We start from the raw sequence: 24,743 nt of genomic DNA on the forward strand, positions 1-24,743 counted from the left end.
GTTTGCGAAAATCGACATCTCTGCTTGTCACCTGGGTTCTGTGCTGCAAATCTATTTTGTCCTCTTCATATTTTGGTGCCTCTGTAGTTCAACATCTTCGTATTTTGGCAGACTGTGTTCTCTGCTTGCTTATGTTCCATTTCTGCTTTCCTATTTCTGCACTTTGTAGCTAAAAAAAAAGAAAAAGAAAAAACTTTCAGCTTTTTTTGGCGTCTGCAACCTGTTCTGTCTGCGAAAATCGACTTCTGCGAAAATCCGCGTCTGCGCAAATCAACATCTGCGAAAATCTGCGTCTGTGAAAATCGACGTCTGCGAAAATCTGCGTCTGCGAAAATTGACATCTCTGCTTGTCACCTGGGTTCTGTGCTGCAAATCTATTTTGTCCTCTTCATATTTTGTCGCCTCTGTAGTTCGGCATCTTCGTATTTTGGCAGACTGTGTTCTCTGCTTGCTTATGTTCCATTTCTGCTTTACTATTTCTGCACTTTGTAGCTAAAAAAAAAGAAAAAGAAAAAAACTTTCAGCTTTTTTTGGCGTCTGCACCCTGTTCTGTCTGCGAAAATCGACTTCTTCAAAAATCCGCGTCTGCGCAAATCAACATCTGCGAAAATTTGCGTCTGCGAAAATCGACGTCTGCGAAAATTTGCGTCTGCGAAAATCGACATCTCTGCTTGTCACCTGGGTTCTGTGCTGCAAATCTATTTTGTCCTCTTCATATTTTGGCGCCTCTGTAGTTCGGCATCTTCGTATTTTGGCAGACTGTGTTCTCTGCTTGCTTATGTTCCATTTCTGCTTTACTATTTCTGCACTTTGTAGCTAAAAAAAAAGAAAAAGAAAAAAACTTTCAGCTTTTTTTGGCGTCTGCAACCTGTTCTGTCTGCGAAAATCGACTTCTGCGAAAATTCGCGTCTGCGCAAATCAACATCTGCGAAAATCTGCGTCTGCGAAAATCGACGTCTGCGAAAATCTGCGTCTGCGAAAATTGACATCTCTGCTTGTCACCTGGGTTCTGTGCTCCAAATCTATTTTGTCCTCTTCATATTTTGGCGCCTCTGTAATTCAGCATCTTCGTATTTTGGCAGACTGTGTTCTCTACTTGCTTATGTTCCATTTCTACTTTCCTATTTCTGCACTTTGTAACTAAAAAAAAAGAAAAAGAAAAAACTTTCAGCTTTTTTTGGCGTCTGCAACCTGTTCTGTCTGCGAAAATCAACTTCTGCGAAGATCCACGTCTGCGCAAATCAACATTTGCGAAAATCTGCGTCTGCGAAAATCGACGTCTGCGAAAATCTGCGTCTGCGAAAATCGACATCTCTGCTTGTCACCTGGGTTCTGTGCTGCAAATCTATTTTGTCCTCTTCATATTTTTGCGCCTCTGTAGTTCAGCATCTTCGTATTTTGGCAGACTGTGTTCTCTGCTTGCTTATGTTCCATTTCAGCTTTACTATTTCTGCACTTTGTAGCTAAAAAAAAAGAAAAAGAAAAAAACTTTCAGCTTTTTTTGGCGTCTGCAACCTGTTCTGTCTGCGAAAATCGACTTCTGCGAAAATTCGCGTCTACGCAAATCAACATCTGCGAAAATCTGCGTCTGCAAAAATTGACGTCTTCGAAAATTTGCGTCTGCGAAAATCGACATCTCTGCTTGTCACCTGGGTTCTGTGCTGCAAATCTATTTTGTGCTCTTCATATTTTGGCGCCTCTGTAGTTCAGCATCTTCGTATTTTGGCAGACTGTGTTCTCTGCTTGCTTATGTTCCATTTCTGCTTTCCTATTTCTGCACTTTGTAGCTTAAAAAAAAGAAAAAGAAAAAAACTTTCAGCTTTTTTTGGCGTCTGCAACCTGTTCTGTCTGCGAAAATCGACTTCTGCGAAAATTCGCGTCTGCGCAAATCAACATCTGCGAAAATCTGCGTCTGCGAAAATCGACGTCTGCGAAAATCTGCGTCTGCGAAAATTGACATCTCTGCTTGTCACCTGGGTTCTGTGCTCCAAATCTATTTTGTCCTCTTCATATTTTGGCGCCTCTGTAGTTCGGCATCTTCGTATTTTGGCAGACTGTGTTCTCTGCTTGCTTATGTTCCATTTCTGCTTTACTATTTCTGCACTTTGTAGCTAAAAAAAAAGAAAAAGAAAAAAACTTTCAGCTTTTTTTGGCGTCTGCAACCTGTTCTGTCTGCGAAAATCGACTTCTGCGAAAATTCGCGTCTGCGCAAATCAACATCTGCGAAAATCTGCGTCTGCGAAAATCGACGTCTGCGAAAATCTGCGTCTGCGAAAATTGACATCTCTGCTTGTCACCTGGGTTCTGTGCTCCAAATCTATTTTGTCCTCTTCATATTTTGGCGCCTCTGTAATTCAGCATCTTCGTATTTTGGCAGACTGTGTTCTCTACTTGCTTATGTTCCATTTCTACTTTCCTATTTCTGCACTTTGTAACTAAAAAAAAAGAAAAAGAAAAAACTTTCAGCTTTTTTTGGCGTCTGCAACCTGTTCTGTCTGCGAAAATCGACTTCTGCGAAAATTCGCGTCTACGCAAATCAACATCTGCGAAAATCTGCGTCTGCAAAAATTGACGTCTTCGAAAATTTGCGTCTGCGAAAATCGACATCTCTGCTTGTCACCTGGGTTCTGTGCTGCAAATCTATTTTGTGCTCTTCATATTTTGGCGCCTCTGTAGTTCAGCATCTTCGTATTTTGGCAGACTGTGTTCTCTGCTTGCTTATGTTCCATTTCTGCTTTCCTATTTCTGCACTTTGTAGCTAAAAAAAAAGAAAAAGAAAAAAACTTTCAGCTTTTTTTGGCGTCTGCAACCTGTTCTGTCTGCGAAAATCGACTTCTGCGAAAATTCGTGTCTGCACAAATCAACATCTGTGAAAATCCGCGTCTGTGAAAATCGACGTCTGCGAAAATCTGCGTCTGCGAAAATCGACATCTCTGCTTGTCACCTGGGTTCTGTGCTGCAAATCTATTTTGTCCTCTTCATATTTTGGCGCCTCTGTAGTTCAGCATCATCGTATTTTGGCAGACTGTGTTCTCTGCTTGCTTATGTTCCATTTCAGCTTTACTATTTCTGCACTTTGTAGCTAAAAAAAAAGAAAAAGAAAAAAACTTTCAGCTTTTTTTGGCGTCTGCAACCTGTTCTGTTTGCGAAAATCGACTTCTGCGAAAATTCGCATCTGCGCAAATCAACATCTGCAAAAATCTGTGTCTGCGAAAATCGACGTCTGCGAAAATCTGTGTCTGCGAAAATCGACATCTCTGCTTGTCACCTGGGTTCTGTGCTGCAAATCTATTTTGTCCTCTTCATATTTTGGCGCCTCTGTAGTTCAGCATCTTCGTATTTTGGCAGACTGTGTTCTCTGCTTGCTTATGTTCCATTTCTGCTTTCCTATTTCTGCACTTTGTAGATAAAAAAAAAGAAAAAGAAAAAACTTTCAGGTTTTCTTGGTGTCTGCAATCTGTTCTGTCTGCGAAAATCGACTTCTGCGAAAATTCGCGTCTGCGCAAATCAACATCTGCGAAAATCTGCATCTGCAAAAATCGACGTCTGCGAAAATCTGCGTCTGCGAAAATCGACATCTCTGCTTGTCACCTGGGTTCTGTGCTGCAAATCTATTTTGTACTCTTTATATTTTGGCGCCTCTGTAGTTCGGCATCTTCGTATTTTGGCAGACTGTGTTCTCTGCTTGCTTATGTTCCATTTCTGCTTTACTATGTCTGCACTTTGTAGCTAAAAAAAAAGAAAAAGAAAAAAACTTTCAGCTTTTTTTGGCGTCTGCAACCTGTTCTGTCTGCGAAAATCGACTTCTGCGAAAATTCGCGTCTACGCAAATCAACATCTGCGAAAATCTGCGTCTGCAAAAATTGACGTCTTCGAAAATTTGCGTCTGCGAAAATCGACATCTCTGCTTGTCACCTGGGTTCTGTGCTGCAAATCTATTTTGTGCTCTTCATATTTTGGCGCCTCTGTAGTTCAGCATCTTCGTATTTTGGCAGACTGTGTTCTCTGCTTGCTTATGTTCCATTTCTGCTTTCCTATTTCTGCACTTTGTAGCTTAAAAAAAAGAAAAAGAAAAAACTTTCAGCTTTTTTTGGTGTCTGCAACCTGTTTTGTCTGCGAAAATCGACTTCTGCGAAAATCCGCGTCTGCGCAAATCAACATCTGCGAAAATCCGCGTCTGCAAAAATTGACGTCTGCGAAAATCTGCATCTGCAAAAATCGACATCTCTGCTTGTCACCTGGGTTCTGTGCTGCAAATCTATTTTGTCCTCTTCATATTTTGGCGCCTCTGTAGTTCAGCATCTTCGTATTTTGGCAGACTGTGTTCTCTGCTTGCTTATGTTCCATTTCTGCTTTACTATTTCTGCACTTTGTAGCTAAAAAAAAAGAAAAAGAAAAAAACTTTCAGCTTTTTTTGGGTTCTGCAACCTGTTCTGTCTGCGAAAATCAACTTCTGCGAAAATCCGTGTCTGCGCAAATCAACATCTACGAAAATCCACGTCTGCGAAAATTGACGTCTGCGAAAATCTGCGTCTGTGAAAATTGACATCTCTGCTTGTCACCTGGGTTCTGTGCTGCAAATCTATTTTGTCCTCTTCATATTTTGGCGCCTCTGTAGTTCAGCATCTTCGTATTTTGGCAGACTGTGTTCTCTGCTTGCTTATGTTCCATTTCAGCTTTACTATTTCTGCACTTTGTAGCTAAAAAAAAAGAAAAAGAAAAAAACTTTCAGCTTTTTTTGGCGTCTGCAACCTGTTCTGTCTGCGAAAATCGACTTCTGCAAAAATCTGCGTCTGCGCATATCAACATCTGCGAAAATCTGCGTCTGCAAAAATCGACGTCTGCGAAAATCTGCGTCTGCAAAAATTGACATCTCTGCTTGTCACCTGGGTTCTGTGCCGCAAATCTATTTTGTCCTCTTCATATTTTGGCGCCTCTGTAGTTCAGCATCTTCGTATTTTGGCAGACTGTGTTCTCTGCTTGCTTATGTTCCATTTCTGCTTTCCTATTTCTGCACTTTGTAGCTAAAAAAAAAGAAAAAGAAAAAACTTTCAGCTTTTTTTGGCGTCTGCAACCTGTTCTGTCTGCGAAAATCGACTTCTGCGAAAATCCGCGTCTGCGCAAATCAACATCTGCGAAAATCCGCGTCTGCGAAAATCGACGTCTGCGAAAATTTGCGTCTGCGAAAATCGACATCTCTGCTTGTCACCTGGGTTCTGTGCTGCAAATCTATTTTGTCCTCTTCATATTTTGGCGCCTCTGTAGTTCAGCATCTTCGTATTTTGGCAGACTGTGTTCTCTGCTTGCTTATGTTCCATTTCTGCTTTACTATTTCTGCACTTTGTAGCTAAAAAAAAAGAAAAAGAAAAAAACTTTCAGCTTTTTTTGGCGTCTGCAACCTGTTCTGTCTACGAAAATCGACTTCTGCAAAAATTCGCGTCTGCGCAAATCAACATCTGCAAAAATCTGCGTCTGCGAAAATTGACGTCTGCGAAAATCTGTGTCTGCGAAAATTGACATCTCTGCTTGTCACCTGGGTTCTGTGCTGCAAATCTATTTTGTCCTCTTCATATTTTGGCGCCTCTGTAGTTTAGCATCTTCGTATTTTGGCAGACTGTGTTCTCTGCTTGCTTATGTTCCATTTCTGCTTTCCTATTTCTGCACTTTGTAGCTAAAAAAAAAGAAAAAGAAAAAAACTTTCAGCTTTTTTTGGCGTCTGCAACCTGTTCTGTCTGCGAAAATCGACTTCTGCGAAAATCCGTGTCTGTGCAAATCAACATCTGCGAAAATCCACGTCTGCAAAAATCGACGTCTGCGAAAATCTGCGTCTGCGAAAATTGACATCTCTACTGGTCACCTGGGTTCTGTGCTGCAAATCTATTTTTTCCTCTTCATATTTTGGCGCCTCTGTAGTTCAACATCTTCGTATTTTGGCAGACTGTGTTCTCTGCTTGCTTATGTTCCATTTCAGCTTTACTATTTGTGCACTTTGTAGCTAAAAAAAAAGAAAAAGAAAAAAACTTTCAGCTTTTTTTGGGTTCTGCAACCTGTTCTGTCTGCGAAAATCGACTTCTGCAAAAATTCGCGTCTGCGCAAATCAACATCTGCGAAAATCTGCGTCTGCGAAAATCGACGTCTGCGAAAATCTGCGTCTACGAAAATCGACATCTCTGCTTGTCACCTGGGTTCTGTGCTGCAAATCTATTTTGTCCTCTTCATATTTTGGCACCTCTGTAGTTCAGCATCTTCGTATTTTGGCAGACTGTGTTCTCTGCTTGCTTATGTTCCATTTCTGCTTTCCTATTTCTGCACTTTGTAGCTTAAAAAAAAAAAAAAGAAAAAACTTTCAGCTTTTTTTGGCGTCTGCAACCTGTTCTGTCTGCGAAAATCGACTTCTGCGAAAATTCGCATCTGCGCAAATCAACATCTGCGAAAATCCGCGTCTGCGAAAATCGACATCTGCGAAAATTTGCGTCTGCGAAAATCGACATCTCTGCTTGTCACCTGGGTTCTGTGCTGCAAATCTATTTTGTCCTCTTCATATTTTGGCGCCTCTGTAGTTCAGCATCTTCGTATTTTGGCAGACTGTGTTCTCTGCTTGCTTATGTTCCATTTCTGCTTTACTATTTCTGCACTTTGTAGCTAAAAAAAAAGAAAAAGAAAAAAACTTTCAGCTTTTTTTTGCGTCTGCAACCTGTTCTGTCTGGGAAAATCGACTTATGCGAAAATCTGCGTCTGCGTAAATCAACATCTGCGAAAATCTGCGTCTGCGAAAATCGACATCTCTGCTTGTCACCTGGGTTCTGTGCTGCAAATCTATTTTTTCCTCTTCATATTTTGGCGCCTCTGTAGTTCAGCATCTTCGTATTTTGGCAGACTGTGTTCTCTGCTTGCTTATGTTCCGTTTCTGCTTTCCTATTTCTGCACTTTGTAGCTAAAAAAAAAGAAAAAGAAAAAACTTTCAGCTTTTTTTGGCGTCTGCAACCTTATCTGTCTGCGAAAATTGACTTCTGCGAAAATCCGCGTCTTCGCAAATCAACATCTGCGAAAATCCGCGTCTGCGAAAATCGACGTCTGCAAAAATTTGCATCTGCGAAAATCGACATCTCTGCTTGTCACCTGGATTCTGTGCTGCAAATCTATTTTGTCCTCTTCATATTTTGGCGCCTCTGTAGTTCAGCATCTTCGTATTTTGGCAGACTGTGTTCTCTGCTTGCTTATGTTCCATTTCTGCTTTACTATTTCTGCACTTTGTAGCTAAAAAAAAAGAAAAAGAAAAAAACTTTCAGCTTTTTTTGGCGTCTGCAACCTGTTCTGTCTGCGAAAATCAACTTCTGCGAAAATCCGTGTCTGCGCAAATCAACATCTATGAAAATCCGCGTCTGCGAAAATTGACGTCTGCAAAAATCTGCGTCTGCGAAAATCGACATCTCTGCTTGTCACCTGGGTTCTGTGCTGCAAATCTATTTTGTCCTCTTCATATTTTGGCGCCTCTGTAGTTCAGCATCTTCGTATTTTGGCAGACTGTGTTCTCTGCTTGCTTATGTTCCATTTCAGCTTTACTATTTCTGCACTTTGTAGCTAAAAAAAAAGAAAAAGAAAAAAACTTTCAGCTTTTTTTGGCGTCTGCAACCTGTTCTGTCTGCGAAAATCGACTTCTGCGAAAATCTGCGTCTGCGCAAATCAACATCTGCGAAAATCTGCGTCTGCAAAAATTGACGTCTGCGAAAATCTGCGTCTGCGAAAATCGACATCTCTGCTTGTCACCTGGGTTCTGTGCTGCAAATCTATTTTGTCCTCTTCATATTTTGGCGCCTCTGTAGTTCAGCATCTTCGTATTTTGGCAGACTGTGTTCTCTGCTTGCTTATGTTCCATTTCTGCTTTCCTATTTCTGCACTTTGTAGCTAAAAAAAAAGAAAAAGAAAAAACTTTCAGCTTTTTTTGGCGTCTTTAACCTTTTCTGTCTGCGAAAATCGACTTCTGCGAAAATTTGCGTCTGCGCAAATCAACATCTGCGAAAATCCACGTCTCCAAAAATTGACGTCTGCGAAAATTTGCGTCTGCGAAAATCGACATCTCTTCTTGTCACCTGGGTTCTGTGCTGCAAATCTATTTTGTCCACTTCATATTTTGACGCCTCTGTAGTTCAGCATCTTCATATTTTGGCAGACTGTGTTCTCTGCTTGCTTATGTTCCATTTCTGCTTTACTATTTCTGCACTTTGTAGCTAAAAAAAAAGAAAAAGAAAAAAACTTTCAGCTTTTTTTGGCGTCTGCAACCTGTTCTGTCTGCGAAAATCGACTTCTGCGAAAATCCGCGTCTGCGCAAATCAACATCTGCGAAAATCTGCATCTGCGAAAATCGACGTTTGCGAAAATCTGCGTCTTTGAAAATCGACATCTCTGCTTGTCACCTGGGTTTTGTGCTGCAAATCTATTTTGTCCTCTTCATATTTTGGCGCCTCTGTAGTTCAGCATCTTCGTATTTTGGCAAACTGTGTTCTCTGCTTGCTTATGTTCCATTTCTGCTTTACTATTTCTGCACTTTGTAGCTAAAAAAAAAGAAAAAGAAAAAAACTTTCAGCTTTTTTTGGCGTCTGCAACCTGTTCTGTCTACGAAAATTGACTTCTGCAAAAATCCGCGTCTGCGCAAATCAACATCTGCGAAAATCTGCGTCTTCGAAAATCGACGTCTGCGAAAGCTGCGTCTACGAAAATCGACATCTCTGCTTGTCACCTGGGTTCTGTGCTGCAAATCTATTTTGTCCTCTTAATATTTTGGTGCCTCTGTAGTTCAGCATCTTCGTATTTTGGCAGACTGTGTTCTCTGCTTGCTTATGTTCCATTTCTGCTTTCCTATTTCTGCACTTTGTAGCTAAAAAAAAAGAAAAAGAAAAAACTTTCAGCTTTTTTTGGTGTCTGCAACCTGTTTTGTCTGTGAAAATCGACTTCTGCGAAAATTCGCGTCTGCGCAAATCAACATCTGCGAAAATCCGCGTCTGCGAAAATTGACGTCTGCGAAAATTGACATCTCTGCTTGTCACCTAGGTTCTGTGCTACAAATCTATTTTGTCCTCTTCATATTTTGGCGCCTCTGTAGTTCAGCATCTTCGTATTTTGGCAGACTGTGTTCTCTGCTTGCTTATGTTCCATTTCAGCTTTACTATTTCTGCACTTTGTAGCTAAAAAAAAAAAAAGAAAAAAAAAAAAGAGTATAAATCAAAATTTGACTTTTAGTGGTTCCGTAGGATTTAGACTGTTTTAAGCATTTTTACGTGTAGAAAAAACAACAAAAAAATTTAAATTTTTTTTCCCATAGTTAAGCTCTCATTTTTGAAGATTTTGGCTAACTAACTAAATTGCTTTTTTTTGTCTCATTGCAGGTTGGAGCACATATGGAACCACTAACCATGCTTCTTGCAGGTTTTCATGTTGCTAAAAAAATGAACTTGAATGTTTAACCATTTGTCTTTGAATGCATGTTGCTAAGAAAAAAAAGAACTTGAATGGTTAAACACATTTTTCATTGAATGAATGTTGCTCAAAAACACACTTTTGAATGTCATGGATTAAAATCAACTTTCTTTGGAATGCATGCTTAAAACAAAAAAATTCAATCTTGAATGCCAAGGTAAAGTTGGATTTTTGGACATTTAAGAAACTTTGTTAAGTTAAAATACAAATTTACAAAAATCAATTTGAGTAGTTTCTTGGACTCACCTCTTTTCTAATCACCCATCAAATATTAACCATTGGTTGCAATCTCAGCGCCATTTATAGGGATGGGTCTACTTGAAAAAGGTGTTAAATGTTCCACAATCTAACTCACTCACTTGGTCTTTGAACGATTGCTTTAACTTTATCAAAATTCTTAAATGGTCAAAACTCTAGATTAAATCGATCACACTTCAAGTTTGGGCACTAAAATTGAACAACAACTGACGTGGAGAGCCTCCAGGCGCGCGCTTGAAATCGAATCTCACACACTTTTGTTTTGGGCTTAAAACAAACTCACACTCAATCTTGAATGCCTTAAAGAAAATTAATCGATACTTGACATGGAGGGCCTCCGAGCGCGCGAGTTTGCTTTTTTTGACCCTAACTCTTCTTATTGTGTGCATTCTTCGATCAATTTACTTTTGTTGGTGCTTGAAGTTGGAATTGAACATTGTCTCTTAAACATGAGTGCTTGCAAAGTCTAGATTAGCACACATAAGAGTCAGTTGGTAAAAGAACAAGCGTGTTTTTTAGCCCAAGGTCATCCGAGTCTTCTCTCCCCTTGTCGTCTTTCGAGGCCATCTTGGGTGCATAAGATTAGGATCCAAAACCTTGTTTCTTTTTTAGAAGGCCTGCTTGAGGATTTCATCACCCCTTGGATGACCTCAACTCCAGCGTTCCGGCGGAGTATAAGAATCAGGAGGTGAATCGAAAGACACCTCTCTTGGGATCAAGATTTTGTCATTCGGGCTAAGCCTCAAGGAACTTTATACCCTTGAGAAGTGAAAGAGGAGAAGTGGGTTACTGCTCCTCTCAGCTGTGTGACATCCTTTTGGTCTCATCTACGGATTTGAGCCTCACGTACCTTGCGTATATCAAGGACTCCCTAGCTAAACCAATTGTCTGCCTTGCAGAAAACCATCTAGGATGTTAATGTGTTTGGAGTGACTGATCGAAACATTTGTAGAACATACACACTCCTTGGCGCAAGTACCACATTCTGAGAACCACAAACTTCTATCTGGGTGTTCCTATCTATTGCTTGTTTTTATTTTACTTGTTGAATGAATGTTTGCCAAACTTGGTCAATCCTAGCTTAGGGCACACTTAGCGTAGTCACTGCCTATTTTGGAAGTTGAACAAGTTGAAGCAAAACAACTGAGATTTTTCCCAAAGCCAAGCAGATTCAGGAATTTATGTCGGAACAACCCAAACCCAAACAGAAGTTTCACAAGGTCAAACTCAAGCCATCTCTAGCATACCAAGAACTTTCAGCCAAGAGAAAAGCAATAACACCAAGCCCACGAATTTCCAAACTCCACAAAGCAGAGGAAAAAGCTACCGACGAAGCACTTCAAGAGGCCTGGTTAGAGCGCACCATCAAATTTAGCCAATATCCAGGAGTTAATCCTGCTTATGCCTTACCAACTAGGCATGATTTCTATGATTAGACACCCTTGTTTCTCCACGTTTTCTTGGATAAGCTTCACTCTAGAGTCATCTTTGTAGAAAATCCAGCCATCTTAGGTTATCCTCTTAAGCATTATTAGCTCATCCATCTCATTTAGAATCATACCATCTAGCCAGTAATCGAAATTCTGCATATCTAAGCTTTCAAAATTGTTGTCACCTTGCTAAAAGTTTGCCATTCCTAAAATCTTCCAAATCCACCAATCTCACCAAGGTTATCCCTTTGACATAGCTTTGTCTAGGGTAATCTAGCTTTGTCACTTGTTATCCCTCATCACCTTGAGCTAAAAGTTGGGATTCACAAGTGGTCAATCTCGTGTTCTTCCTAAAGGATCATCAGTCTATCCTTAAGTTGACACAATCACCACCAAGCTTCCACATAGGAAAGCAGACCTTTTGTACTTTGACAACATATCTTTGAAGTTAGAATCCCCAACCCAATCCTCCTTAGGTTTTGTCATATAGCTTTGCCTCAACCTAGGAAATCATTTGCATAGAAAAGCCTTCCCCCTTTTGCATCCATCAGCATTATTGCATCTCATCCCTAGGAGCATTTTTTCATGCCACCCGTCACTCGCTTAGCCAAGAAGAAAGAAACAATGGAGCCCTATCATTTAGATCGAACAGCCTCACCCCCCTTGAGCACTCAGCCATCCTTCAGCCCAGAGCCAGCTATGCCATCACCTACTGACATTGAAGCTTTCATGAACCAACCAGGAAATGCAGTATTGGTAAACGCCATTATAGACAAAAACAAAGAGACAATCATGGCTAATTTTCGAAGGGACAATGTAGGAACCTTTGACTTTGGAAGACCCCCTCCATTATCAGGTCCATCTCACCCATTGTTTGGGCAGCTACCACCACCCATAGGCTCTTATGATCCAAATTATCCTCAATATATTCCAAAAGAAGAGCCTCCAGCCAATCCATATGACCCAACAGACCCAAACATACCATCATCCACCCAAGTTGAAATCTCCATGCCGCAAGCCAACCCAGCCACCACCACTCCATCCTTGGTTCATACCTCTCCACTCCAAACCCCCTTTACCCAAAACATCTCACCGTTCACCCCCTTCACTATTGCTACTGCTCCCACACCTAGCCTTCCAAATCCACCCATCTCCCAAATCAGTGCTAGCATCTTTGGCCAACCTCAACAATATACAACAGGGATGCCACCCATGGGGCCAAGTAATCAACCTTTGATCTCCCCCAGCTTGTTCACCACAACCCAAAGCACAATCCCATCATTTCCATTAGGTCTTGGTAGCTCAATACCACCAGCCACAAATCCACAAGCTACTACCTTCACTCCACAAAGCTATCAAATCCCACAAGCTACTGCCAATCTTCTACCAAGCTCCCAAGTGACCCTAGCTCCCACCACCACTCTACCAAGCTTCCAAATCCAGCCACAAAGCTATCAAACCCCATCAGTTCCATTCCCAAGCTTTCAATTCCCACCACCTCCACCACCAACTAATCCATTACCTCCACTTACCAACTACTTTTCAATGCCACTTCTAGGAGGTAATCCACCACCCTAGCCAACCACCAATTATTTGCAGATGCCATCCCAAATGGGGGCACAACCCACATATATTGGTCAAACCCCACAAGCCCTCCGATCCTTTCCCCAAGCCTCACAACCATCTTATACCTTACCTCCACAAAGCAATCCATTTAACCCACAGCCAGCTTATGTTCCTCAATCCCAACCTCAAATCCCATATCAACAGCAAGCCTCACAGCACATGCAGCAATATGCACCACCTCCCCCTCAACAACCCGTCATCCACCATGCAGCTGCCCAAATAATGTACAATCCCTATCAGCAAATCCCTCATAACCATCCATATTCAATGGCCCCATCCAGCACATACCTACCTCAAGGCACTCCTACATTAGGGGCACCCCAACCATCACCTATCAATTCAGAGTGGGAGCAAATGAAGACAGCCCTGAAAGCCATCCAAGAAGGGAATGATCCAAAGACATTCAAGTTTGAGAATGTGTGTCCTTACCCATTTGACAGAGCCATTACCACAACACCATTTCCCAAACACTTTGAGGTACCTAAATTTGACAAATTCAAAGGAAAAGGAGACCTTGTCACACATATCAAAGAATTTTACATGCATTGCCAGGACGTGGCATACAATGATGTCTTCCTCTTGCGCCTTTTTCCCAAAAGCTTGGCTGGACCAGCTCTTGAATGGTTTTATAGAATCCCCTATGGCACAATTAAGAACTTTGCTGAATTATCTGAGGCATTTGTCGCCCAATATGCCCATCTTGTTGAAACAGAGCTATCAATAGTTGATCTTGTCCACACCAAGAAAAAAGGTGGAGAAAGCCTTGCCGAATACCTGCAAAGATGGCAAACCTTTACCACCCGCATATCCTGCACCTTGCCAGAATGCCATGTGGTGAAAATGTTTATTGATAATGCACATCCCAGCTTGGCTCACCACATGACCATGAACTGTTTGCAGACCTATAAGGATATCAAAGAGAAATGAATGATCTTTGAGCAAGGACTCATCAAAGATGGTGTGGTAAAGATTTACAAAGAGGCCAACCAAAATCAATCACATTCCAATGACAAGTCTAGGTATTGGAACAAAAACAAGCATGTTGCAACAGATGGGGTTACTGACACCAGACATGTGAATATCATTGGTCCTTCTCGAAACCAGTCTAACCCACCATATCAAACAAACAACCAACAAGCTACCAATTACCAACAATGAAATAACCAAAGCTATCAAAACCACAATACAAGACCCAACTTTCAAGGGTCTAGCAATCAAGCTAATGCCATCAATGTAGCTGCAGGGCAAAAGCCCAGATTCCAACCTGCACCTAGAAACTATACACCCCTTGGTGAGCCATTGGATGTTATTTTTGAGAAATTGGCTAAGGAAAACCTTATCAAATTTCCTCCTACCCAGCAAATTGATCCAAGCCAATCCAAAGCTGCATGGTACAAGGACAATGAGTATTGCAAGTTCCATAGGGTAAATGGTCACACCACCCTCAGATGCATGAAACTGAAAGACTATGTGCAAGACCTCATTGATCAGAAGGAAATCACTGTTGGTGCCCAAAACTCTCCCAATGCAGGCTTACAAATTTATCAAAATGCTTTTCCTCCACACAACAACCAAAATCTTGGAAAAGCACCTATCCAAAACAACACCAACAACCGCCAGCCAAACCAACAGCATGGGAAGAACAATGACCACACTTCATCCTATATAGACTATGGTAGCCTTATAGGTTGTATATCTGAGAAAGAGCCTTCAGTCAATGTTATCAATATTCGAGGACCAGACAATAAGTGTGCGGTCACCACTTGAAGAGCGCGATTTAACATCGTAGGCCCACCAGTTTCATCAACACCATCAGCTCCATCAAAAAGCCGGTACAATATCTTGGAACACCTTGGGAACATGCCAGCCCAAATATCCATTTTAGACCTTCTCCGCACTAGTCCTGTGTACAAAGACATCCTTGACAGTGCTCTCATAGAATCCCATGTCCCTTCTGATATCAATGCTACTGATTTTCGTAATCTTGTTGGACACCTTTCATCCTCATGTGCCCTATCTTTCAAACCCACCGACATACCCGCGGTTGAGCCAGATCACACCCTTCCACTTTGCATAGCCATCATGGTATCCAATTTTGCCGTGAAAAGAGTAATGATAGATAATGGATCAGCCTTGAACATTTGCACCCTAAAATTCATAAAAAAAGCTGGGTATACTGAGGCAGATATGATCAGTGAGGTTATCACCATCAAAGCTTATGACAACTTGGAAAGGACCACAGAAGGGACTATTTTGCTACCAATCAAGGTTGGGCCAGTCATTCAAGAGACAGTTTGCCATGTTGTTGATCTAAACCTACCAATTAACATCCTCCTCGGTCGCCCATGGATTCACTCTATGAAGGCCGTTCCATCCACCTACCATCAATGCATCAAATTTTTGCATCAAGGCACTGAGGTAACCATCCATGCCAATCCAGAACCCTTTGCTTACTGCAATGCAGTTGAACCTTCATATACAAACCATTGCCCTGGAATAGACATCGGCACAGCCATCGCCAGCTCATCCCACACTTATAATGACGCAGAAACCATCCTTGCCTCTACCCTATCTACTGTAAAGATCAACAACAAAGGATGTGGAGAATATAGTCTATCAGATGCATTTTCTGTCGGAGCAATCCCACTTGATCCACATACCTATGGACGGCCAACATATCAAAAAGCTAAGGAGATTCCACCTCCTCGATACAAACAGTTTGGCCCAACCACCTTTGTGTCCTCAAAAACCCCTCTTCATGAGGAGCTCACTCCAGATATCAACAATTGGCTACATAAGGATGCACCTCCAAGAAATCAAGCACGCCTTGATCACTTCAGCCAAAAGTATCCCCAACAACATAAGCTCGTCACTGAAAAATGGAACTATCAAGGAGGTGGACTAGGACCAGAAGAAAGGGGCATGCAATGTCCCATCGAAGCACATGATTGGGAAATAAAGTCAGGTCTTGGCTTTGGCATACCCACAACTGGGGGCACCAATGAGAATGGTCACGCTTTTTCGAACATCCACCGTGACCTTGTTGAAATCGAAGACATTCCTGAGGAAGTTGAAAAGAGAGCCTATGACGATATCCCAGACCAAATCTTCTTAGGAGACTCTGTTCTTCGAGAACTATCCATCCATCTCATTGACCTACCACTTGCTCATCCACAACTCATAGATTGGGACCAACCAAGTGTCATACATATTGATGAGTTTGCATCAGAGGAAGCGCTTCTAAGATTCATGGGAGCTAAAACTCCTCATAAGAAGACAAAGCCAGATTCTGCCTACATATACAAGCTAGATCCCAAGGGGTATTTTGGAGAAAATCCCCAACCTAGTTTCGATACACCCAAAACTGGAACTAAGGTAAATCTAGGACTAGCTAAGGCAGCGAAGAGAACCCCTCAGCAAGAAAATCTAGAGCCATAAGCAGAACATGAGGATTTAGTATTGCCACCTCAAGATAATCGACCAGAGGTGTCTTCTATTCTAATAGAGGATACTAGAGAAGTCAACATTGGTTCTTCAGAGATCCCTAGAATTGTTCACATTGCTGCATCCCTATCACAAGACCAAGCTGACCTCCTCTTTGAGGTTTTACGAGAGAACATTGGCCGATTTGCATGGTCATATCAGGACATGCCAGGACTTGATCCAAAGCTTGTAGTTCATCATCTTGCAGTCGATCCAAAGATCAAGCCCGTTAGACAAAAGCTTAGAAAAATGCACCCCAAGGTGGCATTACTAGTCAAAGCTGAACTAGAAAGAATGTTAGCTGCTAAGGTTATCCGACCTATCGACTACTCAGAATGGATCTCCAACATGGTCCCTGTCACTAAGCCTTCTGGTGACATCAGAATCTGTACTGATTTTAGAGATCTTAACAAGGCTTGTCCAAAGGATGATTTTCCCTTGCCCAACATAGATATGATTGTAGATCTTACAGCTGGACATGAAATCCTGTCCCTTATGGATGGATTTTCTGGGTATAATTAGATCAAGATTGCAGAAGAGGATCAACATAAGACAGCATTCACTACCCCCTGGGGAACCTTTTGCTACACCACGATGCCTTTTGGCCTAAAGAATGCTGGGGCTACTTATCAAAGAGCTATGACAGCCATTTTCCATGATCTTATCCATAGCATTTTGGAAGATTATGTGGACGATATCCTAGTCAAATCTCACACCTTCATGGATCATCTTGCGGACCTGGAAAAAGTCTTTGATAGGTTGGCCCAATATCATCTCATGCTAAATCCCAAAAAGTGTGTCTTTGGGGTCACATCTGGCAAGCTTCTAGGCTTCATAGTTTCTAAACGAGGTATAGAGATTGACCCCAAAAAGGTCAAGGCTATCTTAGACATGCCTCCTCCCCAGACACTACGACAGCTTCGCTCTCTTCAGGGGAAACTTCAATCTGTTCGGCGCTTCATCTCCCAACTTGCAGATAAGTGTACACCATTTTCACACTTGCTAAAGAAGAATGAGAACTTCAAGTGGGATCTTTTATGTCAGCGCAGCTTCGATCAGCTCAAGCAGTATCTCACCAATCCCCCTATCTTGGTTCCACCAGTTCCTGGTCATCCCTTGATCTTGTATATATCAGCAACACCTACTGCTCTAGGGGCACTTCTAGCACAACATGATGATTATAGCAGAGAGAGAGCCATCTACTATATCAGTAGAACCCTAGTTGGTTATGAACTCAATTACACTCCTATGGAAAAAGCTTGTTTGGCAGTTGTTTTCTCAACTCAAAAGCTTCGCCACTACATGCTAAGTCATACCATCCAACTAGTCTCCAAGATTGACCCTCTCAAGTATATGCTCTCCAGAACAGCACTTACAGGCCGTTTGGCCAAATGGGTTATGCTACTAAGTGAGTTTGACATCCAGTATGTGGACAGAAAGGCAATCAAAGGGCAAGCTATAGCAGATCACCTAGCTGATGCACCTCTAGTAGATGCATATCCTTTGCTCACAGAATTTCTAGATGAGCATATCTGCCTAATTGAAGAACAACCCCCATGGAAGCTTTATTTTGATGGCTCACACACCTCTCATGGATCAGGGGTAGGAATATTATTAGTTACACCTCAAGGAGATTACATTCCAAAAGCCTTCAAGCTACAATTCCCTAGCACCAACAATATAGTAGAATATGAAGCTCTTGTAGCAGGATTAAAGATAGCTGCAGAATGGAATATCACTGAGTTACAAGTCTTTGGTGATTCCCAACTCATCATCAAACAAGTCTTAAATGAATATCAAACCAAAGATGAAAAGCTATTACCCTACAAAGAGCTAGTTGATCAATTGACCCAGCATTTTACAAAGCTTTAGTTTACACAAGTGCCTCGAATGCAGAACAAGGCAGCAGATGCCATGGCCACTATCGGCTCACTCTTGAAAATTCTCCAAGAAGCTACGCAGTATGAGTTTTTACTTGAGCAGCTCCTCACACCTGCCTATGCGAATGAGGATTCAAACCGTGTTTGTATCTTGGTTGGTCCCCAATCCCCTTGGTACCATGAAATTCATGCTTACCTTAACGATGGTATCATATCCCCTCACCTCACACGTACCCAACGCCAAAACCTCATCCGAAAATCATCCCGCTATGTTATCATAGCCAATACCCTATATCGTCGGGGTTATCACGATACTCTCTCTCGATGTTTAGATGAAAATGAGGCCGCGATGGCATTAAAAGAAGTACATTCTGGACTTTGCGGTGCCCACACGAGTGGTATTGTCCTAGCACGAAAAATCCTTAGAGCAGGCTACTATTGGCCTACCATTGAAGAAGACTCTTGTGACTTTGTCAGAAAGTGTCTCCCATGTTAGCAGCATGCAAATCTTGTGCACGCTCCAGCACAGGATCTACAGCCTATTGCACCACCTTGGCCCTTTGCTTGTTGGGTCCTTGATCTAGTTGGAACTATCACACCTCTCTCATCTGATGGACATAAATGGATAATAACAGCTACAGACTATTTCACTAAGTGGGTGGAAGCAGTCCCCCTAGTCTCAGCTACAGGAGTTCAAGTCTCCAAGTTCATCTTGTACCACATCGTTTGCCGCTTCGGCATCCCATCCACCATCTTCACTGACCACGGAGGTAACTTTGAAAATCTCAACATGGAAGAATTATGAACTTCCCTCCGCATCCATCACCGCTTTTCTAGCCCATATTTCCCACAAGGTAACGGCCAGGCAGAGGCAACTAATAAAACCCTCCTCAAAATCCTAAAGAAAGTTGTCAATGATTTCGGCCGTGATTGGCACCTTCAAATAAATTCGGCTCTATGGGCCTATCGAACTTCCTTCCGTACATCCACAGGCACAACTCCATACTCCCTAGTCTATGGTGCCGAAGCGGTATTACCTATAGAAGTTGAACTTCCCTCACTACACATATCTTTGCGAGGGCAAATCTCAGATGAAGAATACAGAGTAGCTCGACTCACCCAGCTAGATCTCTTAGACGAGAAGAGACAACAAGCCTATGACCATCTCACAGTCTATCAAACTCGTCTCAAAAGGAATTTCAACAAGAAGGTGCTCCCACGACACTTTTAGCCAGGTGACATGGTCCTCAAAGAAAATATGAAAGTCCAAGCAGATCGAGAAAAGAAAGGCAAGTTTGAACCTACATGGCTTGGTCCCTATGTGGTTACCGCCTCCTTTGGCTCTGGAGCCTATCAATTATCTACACCAGAAGGAGAACTCTTGAATGATCCCACTAACATCATTCATCTCAAGAAGTTCTATGCTTGAAGATCCTTGGTATACCCAGCTTTTGAAAAATACAAGAAAAAAATAGTAAAGAGAAATAAGCGTCCAATGGTGAAAACTTGGCAATTCAAGCGCCTTGGATAGGTACCTTGGTGAAAACTTGGTAATTCAGGCGCCTTGTGTGCTAAAGACTAATCCATTATCTATCACTATCCTATCCCTCATCCATCCACCCACCATCCCATAAAACACCTACTTGTTCCCTTGGTGTTCCAATCAAATATCCAAAATCTGATGGAGCTTGTCAATACCTCCTGTACAGCTTGTAAATCTTGTACCAACGCTTGTATTATACCTTGTAAATCTTGTACCATACCTTGTATATATCCAAATCTTGTCCAAAGCTTGTACCATATTCCATCTTGTAAATGATTTTGTATCCTAGCCTGTATCCTATCACATGCACACACAGAATCCCATTTTCCTTAAGCTTTTCACAAACCATCTACCTATCCACCTATCAATTATTATAGACATCCCATCCTTCACAAAAATTTCCATCTCACAAAAAAACCAAAACATGAACAAACTTGTACATTTGTAACATATCTTGGTCTGTCAGCTTATACATCCTCTTTCACTTAGTATCATTGTATCTATCCGGCTTTCGTGTTAGTTCATCCTTGGTCAACATCTTGCACACATCACACACCTTGGTTAGATATTCCAATGCATCTTTTAGCTAGATCTCCTATCACCAAAGTGTTATCCTTCTTAGTTCAGCTTGCCAGACGCATCACTCATCCAGATCCATCAGCTTAGGTGCTCTCTGATAGATTTTTGCAGGATATAGCTTTCCTCATGTCTGATCTTGGTCCGTTAGTACCTCGTCCTACCCATCTCGTTGGCAAACAGTTCTCTTTTGGATTTTCACTTTCTTTTGATTTGGGATCTTCCCTTTTGGGTCTTGAAATATCTTTTCCAAGCAATCTCCTTGTTCCCTCCTCAAGGTTGCCATGATCTTCCATATCATGGTATGCTGCGAATGGGGCAATTAGAGCGTAAGGTCTTGATCAGGTCTTTTGCTTGTTTTCTTTTTCTGCTTGTGGGTTACCTAGTGTCGTTTCCACACTGCTTCCTCTGGGATTCATGTGTGATACTGGGGCAATCCTTGTGTGTTTGTTTTGAGTCAGTTCGTCAGTCCTCTGGACGGTTGGTAAAAAGGCCTTGATGTTCTTGGTAACCCTAGCAATTAACCAACAGTCTTATAGCAAATCTAGTGCTCAACTACATGGTGGTACTTCTCTTTGAAGTATCCCCCCCGCTCAAAAAGATTCAATGGATTCCCTTCATCTCCATTATCCCCCCCATCCATATCCTACATCTGTCGCTCCTACCCCAGCTTATGCATCAGTATCTCTTTGAATCACTCCTCACGCTTAGCTTTAGGAATCCACCAAGCCTCATCTTTTGAGATCCACAATCCTAGTCCTAGGGATCCCCGAAACCCATCTTCCGCCAACTTGACTCTTTGAAATCTTGTTGCATCAGCTTTATCATTCTATCATCCATCTCCCTACCATGGATTCCTTTTATAGCACTCCGCTCCTCCATCTCCCCCCCCCCCAATCCTGGAAAGTCTTAAGCTTGCTTTACTATTGTGCCTCTGATTTCCCTTTATCATTCTCCCATAGTGAGAGTTTGAGCTAATTCAGCCCCTTCTCTTCACCAACCTGCATCTCATCTCGCCTCAATTTCTTGTACTTTTCAAGAAGTTGTCAAGCCTCATTTCTCTCCCCGTCGCCTTCTTGAGGGGGCATCATCTAAGTCTAGTCTCTCCTCTTCTTATCCAAGACTGGGGCAACCTTGTTGCTAAAACATCTTCCTCATGTCGTCTTCATTCAAACTTCTTTGAAATAGTGTTGTCTCAACACTATGTCAAAGAGGGGCAAAATGTAGACACCTAAATTTGATTACACTATTTTATTAATCCTATTTAGTTATCTAAAAAGGCATTATTAATTAAATTTCTATTTAATTAATCCTTTGTCATCCCCTAGTTGATTAATTTAATTAATCATCTATTGTCCTAATTTATAAATCAAATAATCTATTATTTATCAATTAAATCCTATTCTTCTATCTAATTCCAAAAATCCCCATTTATTAAATAAATCTATTTGATAAATGAAATCCTCAAATTCAAAAACCCCTAACCTATCTCTAATCCTCCATTTAGCCTAATCCACCCCATCCACCCATACTAACCAAGCTTAGCCACTAACTCACCCACCCTCATTAATGCCATCCACTTGCACATCTCTAACATCCCTAATCTAATCCTAAACCCAAGCCTAATCCACCCCCTAATGTTGTCACATTCCTTAAACAAGTTTAAGACTTTCCTAATCCAAACCAAAGTCTCCCCTCAAAAAAACCCAACCACTAAGTCATGAGTGCTCTTACAAAACATAAAGACTCTTACAAGCCCACTCATGACTCTTACATCCATCTTACACACTCTTCCCTCTTCCACACTCATTCCTCTTACATCCCTCTTACATACTCAACCCCACTCATCATGACTTTAACCAACCCTTAACCCTACCCTCTCACACTCCTCCTACTTGTGACAAGTGTCACCTTCCCATTGGTGCTAAACAAGCACAATCCATGTGCTCCCCTTTGAGTGCATCTTAGCCCTCCTTAAGCCTTCATCCATCCTTGCATCTAAGCCCTCCATCCCTCTACCCCTTAGCCTATAAATTGAATCCCATCCCAAGCCATTTCATCAACAATCTTTGAGCTAAAGTTACCATGCTATTTTGAGAACCAAAGCCATCAACCATACCCTTATAATGCCAAATTGAGAGCTCACAAAGCTACCAATTTGCCATTACCCATCTCCATTGAAGCAACTTTTGAGCATCTTGAGCATACATCCACAACAAAAGGACACATCTACAGAATCAAGAAAGCATGGAGTGTTTTCTCTCGTGAGGTTTGCACTTCTTATTTTCTTTCTTAGTCTAAGCATATATGTGAATTTAGTTTTTGGTTTGTGAATGTTTACTTTATTTGTTAATGTTCTTTGCATACTGATTCTGGTTCTACAATGGCCACTGCTTGCTATTTGGTTAACAGATCTCCTACATCAGCCCTTGTTGGTAAGACACCCAAGGAGGTGTGCTCTGGTAAGAAGCCTTCAATTAGACATCTTTGTGTTTTTGGTTGTGAAGCTTATGCACATGTTCCAATGGAGAAATGATCTAAGTTGGAAAACAAAGTTGTTAAATGCATTTTCATTGGGTACAGTGCTGGTGTGAAAGGATACAAGCTTTTGGATCCTGTGACTAGTAAGGTGTTGTATAGTAGAAATGTTATTTTTAGAGAGCTAACATCTTCTCCTATTGTGCTACAATCAGATGAAAAAGAAAAGGAAAAAGATGTTGTTTAGTTACCTCCTACCCTGAGAAGACTGAACAGAGAGACCATGTTGGGTCTAATGACGAGGAGAGCTCTTGTAGCTCTGATAGTTCAGAAGAAGAGGAAGAACAACCAGAACCTTAGCCCTTGAGGAGATCCATGAGAGAAAGAAAGCAACTAGAAAGGTTTGGTTATTCTATGTTGGATTCCAGTTGTGCTTTTGCTTTGATTACTAACACTGATGAGCCTAGATCTGTGAAAGAGGCTTTGGGAATGGAAGATGCAGGTTCCTGGATTGAGGCTATGGATGATGAGATGGCTTCACTAGAGAAATAAAAAGCATGGGACCTTGTACCTTTACCTAAAGGGAGAAAATCTGTTGGCTGTAAATGGGTGTTCATGAAGAAATTTTGTGCAGATGGCAGTGTTGAAAGGTACAAAGCTAGATTGGTTGCAAAGGGGTATTCATAGGTAGAGGGAATAGATTATGGTGAAATATTCTCTCCTGTTGCAAAGTTGACATCCATTAGATTTCTGTTATCTCTTGCTGCATCATATGATTTAGAGATAGAACATATGGATGTGAAGACAACTTTCCTTGATGGTGATTTGGAGGAAGAGATTTATATGTCATAGCCTGAGCACTACATTGTTAAAGGTAAAGAATCGTTAGTTTGCAGATTAAAGAAATCTCTATATGGTTTGAAGCAATCTCCTAGGATGTGGTACCTTAAGTTTGACGCCTTTATGTTGTCAATTAGATTTGTAAGATCAAAATCAAATCATTGTGTTTATTTCAAAATTGAAAATGATCGCCTTCTTATTTTTGCATTATATGTTGATGATATGTTGCTGTTTGGGAAGGGTAAAGGTATGATTTCTGATTTAAAATCTCAGTTGTCAGCACAATTTGAGATGAAAGATCTTGGGGCAGCTAGGTACATATTGGGTATGGAAATCAGTAGAGACAGGTCTAACAGAAAACTTTAGTTGAGTCAGAGTAAGTATGTGAAGTCTGTGTTGGACAGGTTCAACATGGCTGATTGTAGACCACTATGTGTTCCTATTCCTGTGGGAACAAAGTTATCTGGAGATGATTGTCCAAAATCTCCTAGTGAGGTGGAGGACATGAGTAGAGTACCTTATGCTAGTGCAGTTGGTAGTCTTATGTATGCTATGGTCTGTACTAGACCAGACATTGCCCAAGCAGTGGGAGTCCTGAGTCGATTTATGGCTAATCTTGGACAGATACATTGGGATGCAGTTAAGCGAGTATTCAGATATTTGAGGGGTACATCAGATTACTCCATATGTTATCATGGTAACTCTTCTAGATCTCTGCATTCAGTTTGTATTCATGGGTTTGTGGATTTAGATTGGGCAGGTAATATTGACCGCAGGAGATCCACCAGTGCTTATGTGTTCACTATTTTTGGTGGTGCCATCAGTTGGATGAGTAAGAAACAACCTATGGTTGCTTTGTCCACTACAAAAGCTGAGTAAATGGCTGCTACTCATGCTTGTAAGGAAGCCATTTGGCTTAAGAGATTGTGTTCTGATGTTGGTGTTGATGCAGAACAGATTACTATTTGGTGTGACAGTCAAAGTGCTATTTGCCTTGCAAAGAATCCAACTTTCCATGCCAGAACGAAGTAGATTGATGTGCAGTATCACTTTGTGAGACATATGGTGGAAGATGGAAAGGTAAATTTGGAAAAGGTAGATAATGTGAAGAATGTTGCAGATGCATTAATGAAACCAACGGGCACTGAGAAGTTC

This window comes from Cupressus sempervirens, chromosome 10 (assembly GCF_028749045.1).
Source record: "Cupressus sempervirens isolate cs-2001-9-10 chromosome 10, ASM2874904v1, whole genome shotgun sequence".
Classification (NCBI taxonomy): Eukaryota; Viridiplantae; Streptophyta; class Pinopsida; order Cupressales; family Cupressaceae; genus Cupressus; species Cupressus sempervirens.